Genomic DNA, 22927 nt, shown 5'->3' with positions numbered 1-22927 from the left:
AAAATTTTAAAAAAACAAAAACTTACACACTGTTGCATGGTAATTATACCTCAATAAACCTGGGGAGGGGGGAATGTGATGCAGGTCTGCCCTTAGCACCCCTCTTGTCTTCTGTCTCACATACTCCCCAGAGAATCTCACCCACACATGTAGCATCTAACTGTCCACCCCCGCCTGCCTCCCACCCCAAAATGGAAACATCCTCTGAGGCTGTTTTGGTGGCTTTTCTCAACAGCAAAGCAATGTCCACTGTTGTCCAGTAAACACTCGCACTGTGGATAGCCTTGATCCCTCCTGAATGTGCTATTTCTGTTCAAGTTTCTCTTTCTGTGTGATATGCCATCACTTAGGAGAAGATTTGCTCTAATTAAGTCCCACCCATCAACCCCTTGGTTCTCAGCTCCAACATCTTTTCCTTAATGAAAGCTTCTCTGTACTCTAGCCTCACTCAAAGTGCTATACTCTCATTAATAAACATGTGCATGCAACACACACACACACACACACACACGTGTGTTCTGTCTCTTAGCAAATTACATTGAATAGGGTGATAATTAATTAATAAAATTCTCTCCAAATAGAGTTATATAATTGAAGATAAAAATCATGTCTGTTTTCACCAAACATTCTAGTCTAGAGTCTTATGCCTTAACATGGTCTGGAACAAATTTGCTCAGATATATAAAAGATCATTGATTCAGAGCAGGGTTCAAAGAAGCATCCCAGGCCCATGTAGCATGCTCACGCATGAGATATCCTATGAGCTACTAAGTCCTACCAGTTTTATTCCCTAAATGTTTCTCAAAATCTCTCTTATCTTTCCTGGTCTCTTTTCAAACACTTTTGCTTAATGTCCAAATGGCTTCTCATCAATTTGACAACAAGCTCTTCATGATATGTGTGTTATGTCCTTACACAGATTCTGTATCCTAACTGCTCATGTTTATGTCCCGTTCTGTCATGTTCAAGTCATGTGACCCGGGGCAAGTCACTCTACCTCTCAGGGCCACCATTTTGCTGACTGTGAGACAAAATCAATAATGAATCTGACCTCACATGATTGTTGTGAGGATTAAGTTTTACACAGTAAGCTTCCCAAAGAGTGCCTTGCTCATAGTAAACAGTAAGTTCCAGCTCTTACCTTCATTACTATTCCTTCTAGCAGTATTGTCACTTTCAGAATAACCTCAACAGGCTACTGGAAATTCTAAAATGCAAATCCTGGAAGATGACAATACCATCCTCTAAAGGCTTTCCATGGCCTCAGATGAGTTAGTGTGTGGAAGTCTACAGAATCCAGCATTTAGACGGATTTTTGCTCACAATATCACCTCTATCTGGAATTATTTTCTCTTTTTGTCCATCTGGTACAGTCCTTCTTAATTTTTTTTAAATTAGCTCCGCCTCTATCCCAGGCAAACTTTGGTGTCTTTCTTCCCTCCACAAACAGCCTGTGTTCTTCCTTTCTTCCATATAGCACTAAGCATGATTGTCTGGGAGTGATTTTCTGACTTGGACACACCTTTACTAGCTGTGAATTCCTTGAGGTCAGATGTATGTATATAGTCAGATGTGTGCACCCGATTTTTGAATATGTCTGTCATACAAATAGCATTCAATAAATATTTTCTAACTGAATGAATATTTATCATCAGCATTAAATATATGGTTTTTGTTAAGGGAATATATATATATATAAATATATATATATATATATATATATGTTTATATGCCATTTTCTACACTTGGAATCAAAATAATAGATTATCACCTTATGACGGTGAACAGAGCACACACTCTAAGCAAGGAGCTAGGCATATCCAGGCCATGGGAAATTTCTAAAAATTTGCTTATTTTCCTCCTCTTTGCATTGTCATTTTTCTTTTATTTAAAACAACAACAACCCACAAGCACCATTTGTCTCTCTCACTATATACCTCTATTTTAAAATTCTCACTTACTCTGATCTGTTCACCTTCATGGTCAAGAGCCTGGTGGTGGGTAACAGAGAATGCCTTTTTAGATTATCTCCTGGTGAGCGCTCAGTGTTGGAGTCTGAGAAGAAAAGAAGCAACTTGGATGTGCTGAGCTCTTGTATTAAGTATTTTCATAAAACTTTATCACATTCCACAAGTACATTGTTCCTCATGTTTCCTTCAATGAATATCATGTAGTGGAGTATGATATTTCTTAAGTCTCTTGGGTAGTGATGACATCTTTATCTGTATTTACAATAAATTTATGCCTTTTTCTAACAAATTTATATTTTTAAGTGTCAACTACAACTTCTCTGTAGGACCATCCTCATCAAATCAGCCAAATGGCACAAAAGCTCAGGTGAGGTCAATTTAACTCTCTGCTTGAAATCTTCATCAAGTTCTTTGTAAGCATTGTTTGATAGGCTGGTCTGTAGGAAGGAATATAATCTTCAACTCTGACAGTTTGGGAGGCTGTAATGTTACTAAAATAATTTTAATGGAAAAAAAAAACACTTTTGTGCAACAACAACATAAAGATGCCCAGACTTCAGGGGATATTACTCTTATCATAAGAATAAAAAAGTGGGTAGAAGAGTAAGGTGTCAGTCACACAGAGTACTTGTTCTGATTCAGAAAGATCTTCTTAAGTTTCTTCTTGCTACTCCAGGGGGAATGATTTACATGCTTACTTAGAGAGATATTAGTGAAAGTTAGTGAGAGTATTAAATTATGCTGTATTTCTTTTCTTTCCTTTTTTTCACTTGGAGCTACTTATTTCACTGATGTTTACGCACTTACCCACAGAAGCCTTACGTGTAAAATAATTTATAAAAAGCAAAATTCAGATTTAAGCAGTGGGATAAAACATAAGCTTTCCATTTTGTCATATTGACAATAGATGATACAACAAAAACACCGTCTCCCCATCTGGATGAGAGCTTACCTGAGTGAAAACAAAGTAATAACAAGAAAATAAGAAGCCCCTTGAGTGTGAACTTAGAATCCTAACCTATAAAGTGATAGCACTAGAATTATTTATGTCCCTGGCTTCCAACCATTTTTCCTGCTCTTTCTCACTTGCTTTTCAATAATGCTTTACAGACTGAAGCAGTACATTAATGATTTCATTTGTCAGGCCCTATTGTTGTTAATCTTTTTGATCCATTTTCTTCTATTCTAAGTTCTTGGTGCAATATTTTTGTACCTTTATATTTTTATATTTTATTGATGTGCTGCTTTAGAATTTCCACGAGATGTTGCTTTTTTAACTTTTATCTTATTCACTTGATTTCTTTCTCATAGAACTGGAGTTTTTACATTTAGGACATTTAAACAGATTATAAGGCTATCACTTGCACAAGGTCTACAAATGGGAACTCCTTTAAGGAAATCTGGTGAAACAATAAACACGGGGTCTTTGGAATGAGACAGATATGGATTTTTTATTATCGGGACGAATATACTTAATCATGCAAGCTTTTTAAAAAACATTTTATTATTTTTTTATATATTTTTTTTATTATTGGGAGGAAGATACCTAATCATGCAAGCTTCAATTTCCTTATCTTTAAAATGTAGATAAGAACAACTACATGGCAGTTTTCTTTTGAGGTTAAAATTCCGGAATGTCAGCTGTCTTCCACATACAAATGGAAGACACTATGACTATTGCCATGTTTACTATTTTATTGTCTCCATGATGATAGCATTCTATGTGACTCTAAAAGTAAAAGGCGAAATCTTAAGGCTCCTAGAGGAAAACAAAGGATATTTTCGTGACCTGAGGTAGGAAAAGACACTATCCTAAGGAAAAGACCAATGTATTAGGCTTTAGTAAAATTAAAAGTAAAAACTTGCATTCATAAAAAAAATTAAGAGACTGGAAACTTAGGGCTCATACCCATAACATGACAAATTTTGACACTATTTAGGAAACAGACACAGAAGCTAATAGAAAAATTGGCAAAAGACCTTAGAGAAAAGGATAACCAAATGGTCAACAAGCATATGACTAAGTGGCCAATCTCATTTGTCACAAGGCAAATGCAAATTCAAGCCACAATGAGATACCACTATACAACCACCAGAGTGACTTAAATTAAAAGACTGACAGAAACAAGCATTAAGGATAACGACCAACTGGAATCCTCACAGACTGCAGAAAGGAGTGTAAATTAGTCCAATAACTTTGGAAACCTGGAGGAGTCTATCAAAATCAAACATATACATCTCCAATGATCCAGAAATCTTCTCTCCTAAAAGGGCACTGAAAGACTTATCCAAGACTGTTCGAGGTTGTGTTATTTATAAATGCTCCAAACTAGAAAACCCCACATGCCCATTAGTACTTAAATTGTGTAAAATGAGACGCAATGTAGCTTTACAATGAAATGCTATTCGGAAGTGAAATTGCTGAATCACTGCTATACACCTCACCATGAGCTTGGGTGTGAGAATCACAAATAAAATATTGAGCAAAAGAAGCCAGATGCGAAAGAATATAACAGATGATTCTTTTCATAAAAAGTCCCCAAACAGGCAAAAAGCTATGGTATTTAAAGTCAGGTTGGTGGTTACCTTTGGGTAAGGAGAGAACGATGATTAAAAAGGACAACAGGGGCATTTTGGGGTGCTGAGAATGTTTTACTGCTTGATGGGGTCATGGTTAATCTGTTTCTTTAGGGTTTTTTCTATATTAGGTGGATTGATTCATCCATCCAGATTTCTTCCCAAAGATAAGTTGTGTTTTGAGAGGAATGAGAACAAGTGTAATTTTGGAAGTGAAAAAGATAATCTCCATCACTTAAAAAAAAAAGCACTTTTTTGTTGATTTTACCAAATCCCTTAAGTCTATGGGGAGAGAAACACCTAGATGACAAAGCCCCAGCCATGGGCAAGAAAGACATTAAGTTGTGTCGACCCGTCACTTTTTTATTTAAGTGGCATCTCATTTCTTTGAAAACATCAGTAAACAGTTTGATAAATCTTGCGGACAATGAATCAGTCGTATTGGGTCTTTTAATGATGTCTTTGGCCAACTTGCATTTTAGTTGTATAAAGTCTGGTTAATTAAGGAATGTATAAGGAACACATAAGAAATACCATTTCAAAACCTCGACTGGGTGGGCTGAGGTCTGTGGTTGAGGATATTGTTCACTAATTTACTTTGTTCTCACAAGACACTTCTGTGATAGATGTTTATTTTAAAGGTTAGTGCCAGGAAATGAATTGTTCCCCATAAAAAGCTAAAGTGTTTTCCTCAATGTAAATTAAATGAATGTCTAACTTTCCCTTTCCTTGGACCATCAGGATAAGTAGAGCCAACGAGATGTACTTCTTTTATGTCAGCTATCTTGACCATTCACTACTTTCTACTCTGATTTCTATTCTTCTGTTCCTGGTTTAATTTCTATTTTACTGTTTATATTTTGTGTAAGTTGCCTCCTACATGAAAACAAGAAAATTTTAAAAGCATATTTTCAGACAAATAAATATATAAACAACTTTGCTATTAACATTTGGTACAAAAGAAAAGAAAAAATATGTGTTGTCTTTAATTTTTAAAAAATCCTGTATAAAGAATACCCATAGAAGAGATAATAATACAGTAAATCTCAAATAAATGAAGCAGACTAGAAAAGCGATCAGTTCAGAAAATAAAATCTTCACAGGCACATTAAAGTTCATGAAAAAAAAGAGACATATGACTTGGGATCTCGGCTTTCTATGAAGCTGATGTAAAAGAAAGATTTAATGTGACACTGAATTGATCTCTTTGCACCTTGAACTTTATCCCTAATTACTGAATGAAAGATATGAAATATTGTTCCACATTAACAAAATACATGTTTCAAAAAATAAACATTTAAGAAATAGTTTACCGCACAGTAAAATTGAAATAAATGTTAGCTACTACTAAAACTATGAAAATTATAATTATCATCACAATCAATAATCCAATAGTAGAAGTATTTTTTGTTAGGACAACCATCCAAATACAACTAAAATCACTCTGCATGACAGTTACCTGTTTCACCAATGGGTAAACACAGGTCAAAAATAGGTTTTATCTTTGTGTCTCACAATTGCAGTAGATCAGAGTAGGGAGTTGAATGAAATATTGATCAAAACAATGGCGCTAAAGAAGAAAAAACAATAAACAAGCTTAAATAAAATCTGTGCCACCTCATCTAGATGATGTTGAATAAATCATCTAAAAATAAAATAAAATAAAATGAAGCCATTCATTCCTATCTATAGGATTTGTAGGACAATTACATATGATCAGATGAATAAATGATTATTCACATATATTTAAGGTGCCAGTAAGAGGATAGGAATATGATTGGCCAAAGTATCAGTTAGATGCCTAACAGTGCTTATACAAATGCCAAGACCAGGGAAATAAAACTGATACACACTCGGAGGGAAAGGCAACTAAAACAGACCCAGGTGAGGCAGAACCTTGTCTGTAGGATTTAATGATCCAAAAGTTGCAGGTAACATTTATGCTACTTGGACTTTGTTCATTTCTTGCTTGACCCTCAATCTTTTCTGACCCATTAATAGCCCTTGTTACCCACCCTGTTTTGCCTATCAGATTACGGACTTGACCTGTCAACTGCTTACAGGAAGCAGACATAAGACCTTTGGGTTTTATTCATTCAACAAATATTTATTGAGTATGTAATATACCTTGGGCAGCATTCTAGATTTTGGGTGTAGAACCAAGAACAAAACAGAATTCTTTTCATATACAGTGTATAATCCAAGAGGTGTGATTTAATAATGAAAACACTTCACTCACACAAAACCAAGGCTGACTGCAATAACAAAGCGATTTAAGAAATGTGAATAAATAGCACAATGATATCTAAATACAATTAGATTAGAAACAGTGGATTCATTATAGTTGGATGTGGAGGAATCACTGAAGCCTGTTTCAATAGATGCGAAAATAAAATACCATCATAATAAAGCATGACAGATTGTATATTCCAAAGATGACTGCCTCAATCTGTACTTCGTCCCTCACGTACTCCCTAGAGGGACATTGATCCTTGAGTCTGGATATATCTGTGACTGTCTTAATCAACAGAATGTGGTGGGAAGATTTCTGGGAGACTTCCAGTGATTGCAGGGACAAAAGCTGGATCACAAAGTAAGTCCTGCCCCCAAGAGAGAGTCACTCCATGTCTCATTTCTCCCCACATACAAACGTATGCCCCCAAAGAGTCATTATTTAGTCACTCCGGTGCAGGATTTGTTGTCCAACTTGGTTGGGATCACTGTGACACTGATTTTTGTTAAGCTAGCATCACCAAGTAGCTGTGGCCTTGATTGCCACACGTGGCATAACCTAGGACTCAGGCATCAGGAGGAGTGAATGATCAATCAGTCAGATGGAAAGAAGGTTGTGTTTGTGCATCTCCACGTTTGGAAACTTTTACTGACGGTATCAGATCCAGCAAAGTAGGTCAAGACCTGCCATGTTTACCCGAGTGTATTTATTTTTACAGCATGTGAACAGAGAGGACTAACTCAGCATGAGGTCAGATTGTTAGGTGCAACTGCTGCTTGAACCAGGCAGCAATGCTGAATCTGGAGGACAAATATACAGGATATCCCCTGCCCTCCATACCTTCTGGAGTCTAAGTTGTCCCCTCCCTGCATCCCAAGGGGGTTTGCTCTTCCTATATCACCACAAAATTAGTGCATTCACTCCTAAAACCTGTAAGTTTACTTTTTCTCTAATTACCCTCTATTCATACCTGGATTTTTTTCCCCCTGATCATTACCCAGGAAACTGTCAAGATGAGATGATCCTTTTCTGGAGATAGACTCTTTGGGCCCTTACTGAGGTGTGTGGACCAGAAGGAGGTGATGGTGTTAGAAAAAGAAATTCTTTCAGTGTTCAATAATACCCAAAGTCTATAGATAGTAAAGAGCATGAAATGCTCAACAAATACTTTGACCATTGTCCCATTGTGGGGTGGCTTTTGTGATAAAAGAAAGCAAAACCAAGACACAGATTAGTTTTAATGGTCCAGATGGCATGCATGGACCATGACACAATAGCCTGAAAAACTGTCAAAACCATTGTGGCATCATGGGTGGCCTCAAGGGCGTAAGAGAGATCAAGAGGCCAGGGTATGTGATCTTCCAGGAGAAGAAAGGGTCCACAGCTTCTGCAATGTGTCCTCTTTCATCCTGAAACAAATGAGTAGTCTATTGGCAGGAGCCACCAGACCTGACATGCAGCAGAAGCTTCTATTTCAGACCTAGAACCCGGGAGCCTGGTAGAGATGGGGGCCATATCCAGTGTAAAGATAAAGCCATTTGGCAAGGTAGCAATTCAAGCAGTACAGGTGTGATCAGCAGCTTGGCTTCAGTCAGAGAATGGATGGTCGTCATGAACATTTACATTTGTGACCCAGACCACCAAATCAGCAGCCATTATTTATTTCCAGTTTGTGGCCCCAAAGAGTTGTGTCTTTGACCTGCATATCTCTCAAGTGACAAAACAAGTATCTTAAGCCACTAGCAATAATACAAACGTCAGTAAAAATATCTAAGGGAGTATTGGCCAAAGCTGCAAGAACAACCTTGAATTCTGACTCTTTCTTGGGAAATGGAAGTTCAGGGTGGTTAAATATCTGTTTTCCTCCTGCTAATAAAAGTCAGAGAGATGATTCAAATCCATATCTGCCTCATTGTCAATGATGAAAACGTAGAGCTCTAGGTACATTTTAAACAATCCAAGATTTGTTTGTTGAACTTGAGAGGTCAGCTGCTCAAAAGTGAAGATAGATATAAAGCCTTGCTTAGTGTATAAAGCCATTCTTTCCTTCTGCAGCTTCTGGTGCTCTTCTCCTTCTCAGCTTCACCATTGCTGATACCACCTGTTCCAGCTTTTGGCCCCGTTGGCTCAGCCGCCACATTGTCTTTTGGCTGAAATCCTGGGGTTTCCTGCCCCACCATCATTATAATATTCCTTCCTCCTTCTGTTTGGAAGAAAATGAAGCTAGGCACCAATCAGGTGACTAGTTACTACCCTATCTCTCACCATTCAGCCTCTAAACATTCACTAATATGTAGAACAATGAGAGACCTTTATTCCCACCCCATCACTGAGACAAGAGCATTCACAAACTAGATCCCGGGAGTTTTTCATATGCCTTAACCCAGCCCATATGGTCCGTCATCCTTTCTATTCCAGAAGTCCAAGTTTTCATCAGCAGCCCATCCTCACAGCCAAAGTCAAAAACTGTGAATTCTAAGATATTACCCTAATTTTAAGTAACAAGTTAGGTTCTGTTTCAAGACTTACAATGCCAGCAGACAACACAAGACTCTTGCCTCAGAGACAAAGTTCTGTATTATAAAAGCAGTGGCTACATGTTTGTTTTCTTCGGTTTCCCAGAGGCAAATAAAAGGACACATAATGGTTCCCTGTGCTTGGAATGGGTTATGTTGTAAGAGAAGAAATGAGCTTGGAACATTTACCATTATAATGATAAATGGAAACAAATCATGTTGCTTCATCTTTCAAAAACAATCCTGAGAAATGGCCAGGCTAAAGAGCAGTCAGTGGCTTGCATCATTGACACACATAGTGAGAATGTGCAAGGATGCTCGGGATCCCTGGCAACAGTTTCTTACAATAGAAGGAGGGTCAAAATTACTTTACATTTACATAGAATGAACAGCTGCATACATTAATGGTCATGCCTTATGGATCTTTATTACTACTGCTATTTGTCACAGTATAATTTTACTGGATTATCTGGCACTTTCCAAGCAATATCACATTCTAATCTAGGGCTGTTCATGAGTAAGGGAGATCAAAAGGCCAGGGTATACAGTCTTCCAGGAGCAGAAAGGGTCCATAACTTCTGCAATGTGTTCTCCTTCATCATGAAACAAGTGAATTGTCTACTGGCAGGAACCCCAAACCTGGCATGCAGGAGAAGTTTCTGTATCAGACCTAGAACCCCAGTGCTTGATAGTGATGTGTGTGAATACCAGCAGCCTACCATCCATTAGAGGGGGCAACACAGTTTTGGAGTTCTCCCATAAAGTTCTGTTCCCAGAGAATTGTTGCTATTTGATCTGTCTTGCAGTTCTCTAGAAAAGCTTTATTCTCAGAGCATCTCTTGATTTGACTTGACTCAGGGCTCATGAACAGCGCTATCCTCAAGGCATTTGTCAAAAACAATCAGTGGCAATTGTTTAACATTACAGTCTCCTGAGGCAATGATACCAGTTGGGACTAACAAGCACTGACTAAATAACTTAAGAGAACAGCTGAGAGATGTGATGTCTATAGAAGATTTTGACAGGCTCCAGTACATTCCCTGGGATCTAGAAGGCCATACACAGGTTCAAGGCTTTACACATGCCCAGGAAGGACCTATTCTCCCAATTCTGGATGATTTTGAGGCTCTTCACAAACAGGTAATGAAGGCTAAGACAGATTTTTTAAACTACCTACTGGAGCATTGAAGTCTTCCCACTAAAACAAGCACAAACCCTTTTAGCAAAGACTGGAAGACTTAGTGGTTCAAGACATTTAAGGAAATATCTAATCATTAGCTTACCACTAAGGTAACTGGGAAAAAGAATTCAGTGGCTACATATAATAAAGAATGTACATTTTATAATGACAAACATGTCAATCAATCAAGTAGGCATAACAATCAAAACATATATGCACCAAACAAAAATCTTTCAAAATATATAATGCAAAAACTGACAGAATTGAATGATGAAATAGGCAAATCAACATTAAGAGTTGGAGACTTCAATAGCCCACTTTAAATAATGGATACAAGAAATGAGCAGATCATTAAGATAGACACAAGACTTAACACAATTAACCAGTTAGACTTAATAGGTATATATTAAACATTCTGTCCAGCAACAGAAGAGTACACATTCTTTTCAAATGCACATGGAACACTCTTCAAGGTAGACTATACATTAGGCTATAAAATGAGCCTCAAATTTTAAAAGATAAAGTCAGCTAAAGTATATTCTCTGATCACAATGAAATAAAATAAAATTAATAATAGAAGAACATTGGGAAAATCTACAAATATGTAGAAATAACACCCTAATAAATAACCAATGGGCCAAAATGGAAATCACAAGAAAACTTATAGAACACATTGAGATAAATGAAAATGAATACTAAACATTAGGGGATACATACCAAAGCTCATGTAGTACAGCTAAAAGAGGACTTAAGGGGAAATTTATACCTATGGATGCCTCTGTATAAAAAATAAGTAATATCTCAAAACAATAACCTAAACTTACACCCACAAAACTAGAAAGAAAAAAGCACAAGCATAACCCATATCAAGCAGAGGAAGGAAAAATAAAGGATGCTGTGGAAATAAATGAAATAAAGAATAGGAAAAAACAATAGAGAAAATCAACAGAACAAAATTTTATTCTTTGGAAAATTCACTAAAATTGACAAGTCATGACCTCAGGGTCCTGGGATCGAGTCCCGTATCAGGCTCTCTGCTCAGCAGGGAGCCTGCTTCCCCCTATCTCTCTCTCTGCCTGCCTCTCTGCCTACTTGTGATCTCTGTAGTCAAGTAAATAAATAAAATCTTTAAAAAAAAGAATAAAAATTCACCTGAAATTCCTCCCTCAAAATGGGAAAGGAATGTTTTCCAGTTCATTATGAGGCTAGTTTTATACTAATACCAAACCAGGCAAAACATCACAAGAAGTAAAAACTACAGACCAATAACACTTATAAATATAAATGTAAAAATTCTCAACAAAATACTGGAAAAAAAATCAAGCCATTTATAAACAAATTATATACAATGAACAAGTGGAGTTTACCCCAAGATTCTGCAATTATTTCAACATTTGAAAATTATTAATACAATATGCCATACCAATAGAAAAAGGAAAAAACAAAAACCACATGATCATCTCAGTAGATGAAGCAAAGGCATTTGACAGAATCAAGCACAATTTCACTATTAAAATTCTCAAACCCAAAGTAGAAGCAAACTTCCTCAAAGTGACAAATGGTTTCTGTGAAAAATTCAAAACTGACACCATAGTTAATAGTGGTTGAATGCTTTCCCCCTAAGATTAGCAACAAAACCAAGGTGCTCACTTTTTCCACTTCTATTTGACATCATAAGGGAAGTCTACCCAGGGAAATTGGGTAAGAAAAAGAAATAAAAGGCATTCATATTGTTAAAGAAGTGGTAAAAATGTTTCTATTTGCAAAAGACAGAATCAGTATATAGAAAATTCTAAGGAATTCACATACACAAAAATAAAACTATTAAAACTAATAAATAAGTCAAGCAGTGTTGCAAGGTATGAGATTAATATACAAAATTTGACTGAATTTTTACAAAATAGTGATAAGTAACTCCAAGATGAAACTAATGACTCTTTCCATTTACAATAACAACAAAAGGAAAAAATAATTATAAATAAATTTAACAAAAGACGTTTTGTACCTCTATTTGTACATCAATAACTATAAAACATCCCTGAAAAATGCAAGACTTAACAAATAAAAAGGTAGGCCATATCCCTAGATTGGAAGACAATGTTGTTGAGAAGACAGTACTCCCTGCATTAATTTATAGAGTCAATGCAATCTCATTTAAAATCCCAGATGACTTTTTGCAGAAATTGATAACTGATACTAAAATTTGTATGCATGCCCAAAGGACCCAGATTAGACAAAACTATTTTGAAAAAGAAGAACAAAATTGAAAGATTCATACTTCCTGATTTCAAACTCAGCATAAAGCTACTGTAATGAAAACAGTGTGGTACTGGCCTAAAGATGGACATATAGATCAATAGAGTAGAATTAGCAGTCCAGAAATCCTCACATTTATGGTCAATTGATTACTATAACACTGCCAAGACAATGGCCATGGGTGGGGGAAATTCTCTTTTAACTACTCAAAAATTAAAAGAAAAATCCATTTCAAAAATGGGAATGCAAGTTGGTGCAGCCTCTTTGGAGAACAGTGTGGAGATTCCTCAAGAACTTCCCTATGACCCTGCAATTGCACTATTAGGTATTTACCCCAAAGATACAGATGTAGTGAAAAGAAGGGCCATCTGTACCCCAGTGTTTATAGCAGCAATGGCCACGGTCACCAAACTGTGGAAAGAACCAAGATGCCCTTCAACGGACGAATGGATAAGGAAGATGTGGTCCATATACACTATGGAGTATTATGCCGCCATCAGAAAGAACAAATACCCAACTTTGTAGCAACATGGACGGGACTGGAAGAGATTATGCTGAGTGAAATCAGTCAAGCAGAGAGAGTCAATTATCATATGGTTTCACTTATTTGTGGAGCATAACAAATAGCATGGAGGACATGGGGAGATAGAGAGGAGAAGGGAGTTGGGGGAAATTGGAAGGGGAGGTGAACCATGAGAGACTATGGACTCTGAAAAACAATTTGAGGGTTTTGAAAGGGCAGGGGGTGGGAGGTCGGGGTACCAAGTGGTGGGTATTATAGAGGGCACGGAGCACTGGGTGTGGTGCAAAAATAATGAATACTGTTATGCTGAAAATAAAAAATAAATTAAAAAAAAACTAAAAACAGTTACTCAAACTAATATGTGTATACATGTGTGTGTATGTGTGTGTATATACATACACACATACATTCATAGAAGTACTGTTCATAGCCAAAGATGGAAACACCTCATACGTCTGTCAACAGATGAATAGGTAAACAAAACATGGTCTGCACATACAGTGGAATATTATTTAGTCATAAAAATGGAGTACTGGTACAATGTTACAATGTTGATAAACCTTGAAAACATAATGGTAAGTGAAGGAAGCCAGACATAAGCCATCACATATTTGGTGATTCCATTTGTATAAAATATCCAGAAAATGCAAATCCATAGAGAAAGAAAGCAACTGATCCTTGCCATATTCTAGAAAGAGGATATAATTAGGACATTGATTAATGGGCAAAGAGTTTTACTTTGGAGTGATGGAACTATATAGAGACCATTATTGCACAACATTGTGAACATATTAAATCCCACTGAATTGTCTACTTTAAGATGGTTAATTTTCTTTTATGTGAATTTCATCTCAATAAAATTTTAATTTAATTTTTAAAAAATGGGCAAAAAATTTGAATAAATATTTCTCCAAAGAAGATAAATAAAGACCACTAAGCACATGGCAAGATATTCAACATCATTAGTCATTAGGGAAAAGCAAATCACAATCACAATATAAACAAAAGTAACACACATTAGGATAGTTAAAATAAGGTGAGTTTGTAAAATGGTACAGTCATTTTGGAATATAACTTGGCAGTTCCTAAAAATTTTTAAACATAGTTACCATATGACTCAACAATTCCACTCTTCAGTATATAGAACCAAAGGCATATATCCACATAAACACTTGTACACAGGTGTTCACAGCGACATTATTCATCACAGTCAAAAAGTGGAAATCACCCCAATATGATGATGAACAGATAGGTGAAATGTTGTATATCTATACGACCAAACATTACTTGTAAATAGAACAGAATGAAGTGGCAATGTCATGCTACAGTATGAATAAACCTTGAAAACTTTACGCTTAGTGAAAGAAGCCAGACACACAGGCCATATATTATGTAATTCTAACTATATGCAACTTCTATAATAAGCTAATCTATGGAGACAGAAAATAAATTACTGGTTGCCTAAAATGAAAGGAACTGGAGGAAATGGGAGGGACTGATAATGGGTATATGGTTTTATTTGGTGATGACAAAAATGTTCTACATCAGATAGTTCTGATGTTTGTCCAACTCCGTGAATGAACTAAAAAAACACTAAATTATACCCTTCAAAAGGGTGAATCAGAGTATGTAGGTTATATTAATAAAGCTCTTTACAAAAAAAAAAAATAACCAGTTCCTATATTACTGGGTCATGGTGGAAACTGCGCTTCTAATGATTAGATAGCAGATGACCAAGCGGCCAGAAGTTACTATTATGACCCATCAATGAAAGGTCAGATAAGCCCAGCAGCACTCCACAGGGCTATAAAAGGGCCCTCTACAATGTTCTTCCTGTCCTTTGCTCAAGGTGGTCCAGCTACTTACCCAGCTGAATGTCTGACCTGACAGCAACATAAAGCAAGACTTCTCCCCAGAACCATAGCATCCCATGAGAAGACCCTCAGCCTCTTGGTGGCAAGTTGAGGATTATGTTTTATACTCAAACATTTACTGGAACATCTTTTCCATACTTCCATACCCATTTTTAACTAAATGGGTATGTACAGAAACCATAATCCAACAGAGCATGCTAAAAAGGGCTTAGATCACTCTGGAATGAAAGTTCGTGTCAACCCACCACACAAGCCACTTGGACCAGCACATGTGCTCACTGAGAGAAGGAGAATCTAGAACAGGTGGAGAATCAATGAAATGGTGTATATCAGTGACAACAGAGTTTCTTAACCTAAGCACTACTGATACTTTTTCTGAACAACTTTTTGCTATGGGGGCTATTCTGTACATTGTAGGACATTATGGCAGTAGCGCCTCCAGATATGGCAGTGGAAAATGTCTCCAGACATTGTCAACTCTTCCCTTATTGAGGACCACTGAGTTACAGCATTGGGAACAAAGGCAGCAGTGGGAGTTCCAATTTGTCCAGCTAGCCCTCCTCTCTTTTAAGTTTTCCCAGAAATTGTGATAAACAAGAACTCTGGAAAAGCTGTGCCTGGATGGGTGTACTTGGCATAAGAAGAAAGAGGATCTGAGCAATGCCAGAGAAAGCTCTAGTGGGCACTTTGGGTGTCCCATCCAGATCCCCCTTGCCAACAGGGGCACTCCTCTCATTGGTGCTAGTGTTATGACTACAACTCAAAGATGCACTCTTCTCTGGACACTTTCCCTTTGCCAGATGGGAGTTCCCATAATGGAGAGGCTATAGCACCACACCCCTCTAAGTGGGACCAACTAATGTAATTTGAGCAGCAAACCTTCCTGGGGAAGTCAAACTGAAGCCAGTTCCCAGCTGAGGGTGGGAACGTGTTCCGTCCCTCTGCCCCCTCCTGATTTTTCTCATTCTCCTCCTGAGAGTGTTCAACCAATAAATCTCTTGACCAAGAACCTCCAACTCAAGCTCTGCTTTCTGGGACAAAAACAAGTATTTAATGCCTATAATGTGCAACATTCAGCTTAGATTTTTTCATTCTTAATTTAACTTTCAGGGTAAGGGTAAATATTATTAGTCCTATATGACAGATGAAAAAAGAACTTCGAGAAGTGGGAGTTGTCCAAAGTTCCATGCTAGAAATGGTAGAGCTACCATTTGAATCCAGGTTCATGACTTCTAAGATTAGTACAATACACTAGTCTCTCTTTGAAGGTAAAAGGTACAGAAAATATTTATAGTTTCCTCCTAGAAAAGCTCCTCCTCTCCTTGGTGGAGTGGTTCCAAGGTGGGTAAAGGACTATGAACTCCTATTTTCTGACTGAGTTCATGCAAGGTTAGTGTTCGAGATACTCTAATGTCCAGAGCTCCATTCCTCAGGATCCGATGATATGTCCCCAGGCAAGAGGGTGTTTCTGAATTCCTGTAAGAATATTCTCTGGTTCTCTAGTGAGAAAAGGGAGTTTGACACTCTATTAGTTTCTATTTTGAGGAGTAGGAGGAGGACGATATTGGAAATTGCTTTCAAAGGCCTCTCGTAATGGAAAATAAAAGTAAACGAGTGGCAGTAAATTGTGTCACCATCTGACTTTACAATCTATTTTACTTAATTATTTTAATAAGTAAACGAGTGGCAGTAAATTGTGTCACCATCTGACTTTACAATCTATTTTACTTAATTATTTTAATAAGAACTTGAAAGCAAGATACATTGTACATAAATCTCCTGGCAGTTGAGTGAGATCCAAGTGAATTATAAACTTAAAAAGAAAAAAAGTTTTATGGGAATTAGCTCTAGGCTATATAGAGGTCTGGGTGTTGATGAATATATTCATTTTATCTAAAGAGAACTGTAATGCACTTCTGCTTTAGTGAGAATTTGTGTTTTATCTATGCATTTAAAACAGAGGCCATTAAAATTATCATGTTACCTTGTTAGTTTTGTTTTAATTGAAATGCCACCAAGAGTTATAACTTCTTAAGATATGAGGGTATTTTGTTCTTGGTGGTGGTGGTGTTTGGTTTTGTTCTGCTTTCACCATTTATGATTTGGTGATTATTTTTAGCATTATGTGGAGTATTGTGGAACAGAAAATAATGACCAAGGTCAATACAGAGATTTCCCATTTCTAAAGCCAATTTATTTTGAGTTGATTTTAAGTTCAGTTATATAATAATTTAAGTTATATAACATAATATATAATTTATATAATTTAAATATAAAATATAATTTAATATATATCATATATAATATACAATATTGTATATTATATATGATATAACTTATATTATATATGATATATGAATCATATATGATATATATGAATCATATATGAATCATATATGATATATATCATATATAATATAAGTTATATAATATAATAATTCAAGCTTTTTGACTTAATTTTAAGTTTTATGGTTTTTTTGTTTTGTGTGTTTGTTTTGTTTTGTTTTGTTCTGTTTTGTTTAGCAGCAGTAATTTTCCAGATTTTTCTAGGTTTCCCACATTTTTTGCTAGACAACAGATACTTTTCCTATGCACTACAGCATGGGCCAATGAAACTGAATATTGATGTAACACGTATAATCACAGAGGTGGAGGGAAAAGCTTCAATTTTAAAACAGCCAACTTATACATGGTTTTCCAGTTTTCTTCCTACTCCCTCCCTTCCTCCCTCCCCCCCCACCCCAGTCCCACCACCTATTCTTCAGAATCACTGCTGCTGGGTCCCACAGTGTCTGCTATTCCCCACTAGCTATAAGACTTTCTCAAACCCCCATCAATAAAAAATAAAAACCCCATCAACTGATAACGAGACAAGAAAATATCAAAGCCCAAGCTCTTCTTTTACTCAGAAATCCCAGTAATTTAAACAGAAAGGCTAAGAATCAGATCAGAGCTGTAAACAATTTAGAACTTTCACACTAATGCATTGTAAAGCCTGATTGTGTGGGGAAGATGGAAGAAAATAAAAAGGGAAAGAAAATAGACAAAACTAGTTTAACTTGGGGAAGATGTTCCAGGAGAATAGATATCTAGGTAAAGCCACCTGCCCCAACTTATTTCTCCTCACAATTTTTGACTTTTTTTTTTAAGATTTTATTTATTTATTTGACAGACAGAGATCACAAGTAGGCAGAGAGGCAGGCAGAGAGAGAGGAGGAAGCAGGCTCCCTGCGGAGTAGAGAACCCGATGTGGGGCTCGATCCCAGGATCCTGGGATCGTGACCTGAGCCGAAGGCAGAGGCTTTAACCTACTGAGCAACCCAGGTGTCCCTTGACTTTTTTTTTAAACCAGCACCTCACTTCTCCCCATGCCTAAATCCAAGGTTGCCATTAATTAATTGACATGAACGAACATCTCTCCTAAATTTTTTTGAATTATTTTTCAAATCTTGAGTCATGGTTCTATAATTTACTGTCTATGCTCTTTGAGCAAGTTCTTTAAGCAATCCAAACTCCAGTGTCCTTTGTAATAAACTTTTGAACAGATGTGAGATAATAGAGCTAACAAGCTTAACACAGTTCCAGCAAGCTGTGAAGTTTCAGGATGTTTTCTCTGTCTGCCTGAAGACTACATTTGCTTTCAATCATTCACATTTTATTGTATATTCATTAAGTCAGAATGTTTACTTCTCAAATATCTTACTTACTGAAGAAATATGAGTTTTGGCAGAAGTGCCTGAAGGTACTCACAACAATGAGAAGGTACTGAATACTGGGGGAAAGAAGAGGGGCACTCCGAGGTAGGGAGCTAGGCAGAATGCAGTTCAATTATAACAGGGAAATTTTACTTATTTTGTTACTTTTTTGAGGCTAAAAAGGAAGAGGAAGTACATCCATATTCCTTCCCTCTAAATGACCCCCTGTATGCATCATTTAATATTGGGACTCTTCATTAATACCTCCCCTCAGTTACACTTGGGTTTTTCAAGTTTCTCTAAGCAACTGTAAGAAGTCATCATTTGAAATCAGGGGGAGAGACAAACCATGAGAGACTATGGACTCCGAGAAACAAACTGAGGGTTTTAGAGGGAAGGGGGCATGGGGGGATGGGTTGGCTCGATGATGGGTATCAAGGAGGGCATGTATTGCACGGAGCACTGGGTGTTATATGTAAACAATGAATCTTGGAACACTCCATCAGAAACTAATGCTGTATTGTATGGTAACTACATAACGCCATAAAAATAAATAAATAAAAGGAAAAAGTGAAATGTACTTTTGATGGGAAAAAATCATTACAAATACCTATTTTCTAATAAAGTTTAGATGCATTCATAACCTGTTCATAATTGGAGACTAGTTATAATTAAGATAGCACCTGATTAAGATCTGTAACTCCAGTGCTGGCACGATTAAGTGATATTTTCTATGTTTCACATGATTTTAGATCCATTGTACTGTGAAAGAGCACATAGCTTCTCTTGATCACTTTAAGATTAACATTGATTTGGACATTGGAAAACCATGGATATGTTTGGTTATACTGAACAGCTTCCATCTTGTCTTTTGAAATTATTAACTCTACCTTCAGAATTTGAAAATCTCATACTGTGTTTCAAATGTGACCACTAACATGGCTTCAGGAGTATTACAGAAAATGGAAACAAATAACTCTACCATCCTCACCATTCTAAGGCCAACACTGCATTTAAAAAAAAAAAAACCCTTGTCCATATAACTATCTAATTCAGGGGATAACATTCACCCCCTACATTATTTTCCAAGCTGTTGAGAATACAGCTCAATATTTTTTCCCCAGTGCCCATCTTCTCGGTCTCAATCCCACGGAGGTAAGCAAATCCTCTTATGGCATGGTGTTACATAAAATCATCAATATTTGACAACTCATTTCAATTTATAAATGCCTTCCTTGGAATCTCTACCCTTTATAAGGTTTTCTACTTTTCTTTCTGTATGCTGCTGTAAGAATTTGATTTTATAAAGAATATTTGACAGTATTCATGTAATGGTGAAAATTCATTCAGTAATGGTACAAATTTCATGAAGAAAGTTCTAGCAAAACAAGCCAAGTGCCATCAGTTTTTGTCATTGCAGTTATAAGATCCATGAAGCATAAGTGGGAAAAAATTACTGTACCGAGTCCTGCAGAACACTAAGACTATCAAAACTCTGCAGAATAAGAATGCAATAATGGGTCACAGTCATGGTCAATTGAAACATTTTCTTCTCTTGGGAATAATGCACATGACATAAATTGAGCACTCTATTTTTTTTTTTCAGCTATTAAATGAACTTGAAGAAACCTGGATATTTTAATTGTTTCCTTACAGCACTAAGGGCTATGTAAGGAATATGGAAAATAAGAACACTGGAAGATAGTATAGCAATTCTGATTTTTTTCAAAGGTTTTAAAAATGTTACTCCACGTAATACACTAAACAGAAAATGGTCTTGATGGAGTGGATTCATTTTTTATTCTCAACAAGATCCTATTTTAAACAGGGTGCTTAGAGGCTTGGAATACTGCCAATATTTGACAAAGTGGCAAACCAAATGGCACTAATAGGTGGAAACTTCCCTCAAACTAGCGGGGAAAGAGCTCTTAAAAAGAAATAAGGCCCTTAGTACAAGAGGGAAACGAGCAGGAAAAAAAAAAAAAAAAAGGTCCTCGGGAAAAAATAAAAACCAACACAAACAAACTAGTGAGAAATACAAGTATAACCCTTACCTAAGCCCAGGGTAAAGAGAATCTGTCCAAACCTTGAGGGCAGCATCAATAGGAAACAGTCGAATGGGAAGCAGATTATTAACACTCAGATTCTTTGTTACCTCTTAGTTCTGCTTTATCTACCAACGGAAGAGCTCTAGGTATCTATTATTCAATCATCCAATCACCATAGATTTATATGTGTGCTAGGAATGTGCTAGGTACCAAGGATGCAATGGTAAACAAGGAAAAAAAAATACAGCAGTGAAAGAAACAGAAATAGGAGGCGAGATGGGTTGTTATTGCTTCACTGGGGACGAATACAGGATGCCATGGTAGACTGTAGGAGTACAAACCCCAGGTTTGGGATGTCAGAAAAGCTTCCTCAAAGGAAAGTCAGTGAACAGTTCAAGCATGTAGAAATACGTGTGCAAGTGTCCAAGAGATAGAAAAAGAAAGAGATGGGAAAGGAGTGTATTGTGGCCACAGTTTTAGGTTTGATGAGAATGGCAGAAGAAAAGGTAAAAGAGGGGGCGCCTGGGCGCCTGGGTGGCTCAGTGGGTTAAAACCTCTACCTTCGGCTCAGGTCATGATCACAGTGATCCCAGGGTCCTGGGATCAAGCCCCGCATCGGGCTCTCTGCTCATCGGGGAGTCTGCTTCCCTCCCTCTCTCTCTGCCTGCCTCTCTGCCTATTTGTGATCCCTGTCTGTCAAATAAATAAAATCCAAAAAGAAAGAAAGAAAGAAAGAGTAAAAGAGACAAGCAGTGAGAGAGTAGCATGGAATTCTTCAACTGTAAATCTCAGGATCCAAATTTAACACAATGTAAGCAAGAAACAACAGATAGAAACTTACTGAAGTTATGTTGGGGTATGTTAGGCATAAGTTGAACAATCACCCATGGGAAGGAAGGGAGCAGAGTTGGGTCTTAAACAACTCGAAGGAGGTTGAATACCATCAAAACTGACTTCATCTCAGCTCACTCTTCCAATTGGCTTCATTATTTTCATTGCTTTGGCCCCATAGCAGAAAACATGGACATCAATAGCCCTCCAGGTTTCTAGGTAGGCTTCAAACGTTAGAGACTGAAACAGATTCTTTTTCATAGTTTCGGCTTCAGAATTTGGGGGGAAAGTACACTGAAACATTCCTTCTTTATTCCATTTAGTTCACTCTCTTGCATGTGGGTTACTACGGGCCAGGCACTGTTTCATGTGTTGAGTCCCTATGATGGACAAGACAGATAAACTCATGCTCTTATGGAGTTCACATTCCTGCAGGAGAAAAGAGGCAGGAAAGAAGCAAACTAATCCATGAACCATGCAGTTTTAGGTGGTGGAACGTGCCAGGGAAGACATAGAAGGTGATGGACGATTGTTTGAATGAAGGAGGGGGAAATTGGTGAGCATCCCCACAGAGATGATATCTGAACCAATCTGAGTTGAGTAAGAGTCAACCCCCGGGAATAGGAAGAGGCAGAGCATTTGGGACCAAGGAAACAGCAAAGGCAAATGTCCAAATAAAGGAAATACGTGGCGTGTTCAAGGGGCAGAAAGAGGGCCAGCAAAGCCAGGGATGTGAATGAAAGGAGGGTGATAGGTGATGTTTCGCAGACCAGATCGGGAGCCAGAGAGTACACACGGCTAGGAGGCCTTGAAAGTCAATTTCATTCTACGTGAACTAGGAAAACATCTTAGGTGACAGGATGAGGAGAGAGAGGAAACGCAGGAATACGGATTATGAAAATTTGGCAGTAATTCAGGCAGAAGATGTTGGAGCTTGAACTGTAGTAACATTAGTGGAAATGGAAAGAAGTGGAGGAATTTGGGAAAAATTAGGGAAATAAGACCAAAAGAGCTTGATGATGGATAAAATGTGAAAGGGTCATGGAGAGAGAAAATTCTCAGGTCTGTGTGAGTTGGAATACCGTTTAATAAAATGGAAAATTCCAGAAGATGAGCAGAATATTTTTTTAGGGGGTAGGCTATGTGGCCTGGGTTGGAGAAGTAGCAGAGGTTGTATTTGGGCTATATTGGGTTGGGTTGTAAGATCTATTACACATTTAAGAA

Source organism: Mustela nigripes, chromosome 8 (genome assembly GCF_022355385.1).
Source record: "Mustela nigripes isolate SB6536 chromosome 8, MUSNIG.SB6536, whole genome shotgun sequence".
In the NCBI taxonomy this organism is placed as follows: domain Eukaryota; kingdom Metazoa; phylum Chordata; class Mammalia; order Carnivora; family Mustelidae; genus Mustela; species Mustela nigripes.
Note: the sequence above shows the minus strand (reverse complement) of the source record.